The following is a 3,289-nucleotide window of genomic DNA, read 5'->3' as shown; positions in this document are numbered from 1 at the left end:
TAAAGTTTATTTGGAAAAATATATGAATGTGATTCTTTTGTGCTCACTGTGTGTGACTCTACCTGCAAACACTTATTAATATAATCAATCATTCTAAAGACCCTAAACTCATAATCAAAGTTCAAGCTTTCTGCTTTTTGGGAAAAAAAATCTTCCTACATACAAATAAATATGAAATCATGGAAGCAAAAGAGTAGATTGTGATTCTGCCTGTTGCAGCAGAGATCAAGATAAAAATCAGCTAAATGACCTAGGTTTGTATTTTTACTCCACACCTTTGATGCATCCACAAGAATAAAGTTTTATTCCCCCCCCCTTAATATCCAGATGATAGACCCCACAGAATGTAAGTAAAAGATTTTACAAACTGCACATGTCATGGGATTTGACCCCAAATCTGGATCTTTCTCTAAAGATTTTAACCAAAGAATTTGCCTGCCTCTCAGAGGAATAAAACAAGGGATCACTCTCAAGGAGATGAACGAAACATTCATTTACAATCCATGTGCTCAGTTCTGCCGGGTAGGGAGACCAAAGCATTGAAGCTGGTTAAAGAGCAGCTGGTTAGAGAAGGTGCCAGTGGCTTCCAAAACAAGGCCTCTCAAGGTGTCACTGGATGTGGTTCCAAGATGGCTGAGTTGCAAGTTTTGAAATACAGTGTTGTCAGTTTCCCAGGGAAGGTCTGCGTCTGGGGGACAGAGTTGCATTAATGACACCAGAACTCCAAATGGACGGTGAGAAACAAAACTACAAAAATGAATTTGCAATGTTCTTGCTAGATGAAAAACATCTTCTCTGCTTAGAGAAAAGCCACATGGGAAGATGAATTATAACTGGAAGGTGCTTTGGTGTCATGGAATCAAAGTGTGGGGTGGGGAGTGGAGAGAGAGGAGGAGATGGAATGGTCTGAATGGCTAAGATTATGGATCTGTGATAGCCTGGATCCCCGCCATGATGGGAGCCCCTGCTAAAACCCTAGGAGGTTGATCTCCCCAGAAGTGAGAGGCTCTGAGACAAGAATTTATGCAAAAATGATTTTTTAGGATGTGTTTCCAGGAAAGACTGGTAGGTGAGTGGGGAAGTGGGTCAGGAATGAGCAGCAGGGAAGCAAGGGTGAGTTATCAGGCAAGTTTGGTGCAATCCCACAGGAGAGCTCTAGAGATGGGCCAGTCTCCACGTCAAACTGTCCCAAACAGGGCTGAGGTTCCTGGAGTACTTACACTTCTGCAGCCAGAGTCATTGGGTGAGAGCCTCCCATGTGTGCAGACCAATCAGGCTTTGGCAACCTAAATCCACGGTCAGTTCTGGCTTGGGGTCAGCACTTAGGCGACGAGATGCAGGTGCCGGCTGTTGGAAGCGAGAGCACACAGAAGACCAAGTGTGCAGAAGCGGAAAGGGATCCAGGGGGCTGCATCTCTGGAAGATCCGCACATCCACCCCAGGGCTGTTCTGGGTTACATCACAGGCTTACTCTCCACCAGCCTTTGTGTTTGCGCGCCCCCAGAGGCCAGTCCCTTCCTTAGCTCTATACTGGTCTCTGAACTTGGGTGTTCATAACCTACATTTACCTGCGAAAGGGTGACTCCTTCTATAAATGGTTGAACTTAATATTTGCACATCCACACACTCTTCTTCTGTTCTCAGAGAAAAACCTTATAATCACTCCCGGTACACCCAACCCACACTTCATAGAGGGAAACAAGAGGGTTGAGAACTACATACACCATGATATGTCAACTTTGCCCCCCTAATGGGGGACCGGAATTATGGGATGAGGGGGTGAGAATCATTTAAATAAAGCAGCTTAAATGTTTGCTGTATCCAATCTTTCTCTAAAAACACAGCTACAGACTCTAGTTCATCTTTGACGTGGATATACTGCGAGGGGAAATTGTCCCCAGGAGAATGGCCACGCACGAAAAGGGTTAACCAGTAGAAAACACTGCACAAAGACCCTTTGCCTGTCTGACCAAGGTCTTGGAACCCTACACAAACTGACTCAGACTTGTCAAGTTCTTCTGCCCTCAGCCTCAGGAGCACAGCTCTCTATATAACATCTTATCCATTTTTTTCCTTTCCTAATGCACAGATTTTCCACCCCATAAACCAACCCCCACTCCATCTCTGCCTCACTCCCTACCCCTTTTTTGGTATCGAATTCTGTTACTATTCTAGTACAAGGGAAATTTTTTTTCCTGGCAATTTTAAAGTGAACAAGCTGTTCTTTATGTTAAAAGGACAAAAATCTTTCTCAACCCAGATATTTCTAATACTATTCCATGCGAGTCTAATGTGGAAGATTATTTAAATCAGCCCTTGGTGAATTTTTATCCAGCTTCCTGGACACAGAGGACAGAGCAGCAACCTGAGATGCTTATCATAAAATCTGAGGTGCTTTGCTTCAGATCAAAGATGAAATGAAAAGAGAAAAGAACCAGTGCCCTAAGCAAGAGAAAGTTCTTAGTCTTGAGCAGGGCAGATGGAAACAGCGCCAGAAAAGGACTGCATTTCCAGATGCAGCACTGCTGAGCTGCCGCGAGGTTTCCGAGTGAAAGAGAACTCAGAGGCCTTGCCCACAGCATCAGCTCCAAGTCCTGTGCTAGGAGCCTGGAGCAGACGCAGGGACCCCACTCCTGGGTTAGGCAGCAGGAGGCAGGTGCCTGTGAACAAACATTGCACAAATGTGGGAGGGGCTTCCCTACCCATGGACCTTATTACTATGGCCTTGGGCCCAAGGAAAGGGACCAGAGAAGATGTTAGAGCTTTCCCTGGTGATACCCAGGATCAGACAGTGACAGTGCTCCATAGTCAAGGTTTGTAAGTTAGGGTCGGGCTCAAACTAGTGTGTGGTTTCCAGAATTTGCCATAAGCTAAAAAAAAAAAAAAAATTTGCTACCATCTCATTCCCATACTTTGTGGTCAGTGCCCTGGCAATTTGGGAACTGCAGTCAGCCAGTTGAGCTGACCGGTGAAGAGACCAATTCAGAGTTCAAGGTGAAGCAGCAAGTCTAGCAAAATGTGACATCCCTAGAAACCCTGATCTCTGACACTGGCCATGGGCACTTCCACAGGGACCCAGACGCCAGTTTTTGCATGACAAAAATTTTGGAGCTTTTTCTGCTTGCAATGACTTCCTCCTCCTCCTCCACCCATTCTCCTCCGCACGCCATCTCTGAGTCTACCTTTAAGATATTTAATATCTACGGCAAATGCTCATCCTTATCCTAATCCCCAGCTACAGACCTTTTTATCCTTGGACCTGTAAAAGCTTAAAATGCTCTTCTATAGA

This window comes from Camelus ferus, chromosome 35 (assembly GCF_009834535.1).
Source record: "Camelus ferus isolate YT-003-E chromosome 35, BCGSAC_Cfer_1.0, whole genome shotgun sequence".
In the NCBI taxonomy this organism is placed as follows: domain Eukaryota; kingdom Metazoa; phylum Chordata; class Mammalia; order Artiodactyla; family Camelidae; genus Camelus; species Camelus ferus.
The sequence above is the reverse complement of the archived record's forward strand: the minus strand, read 5'-3'. Positions refer to the sequence as shown.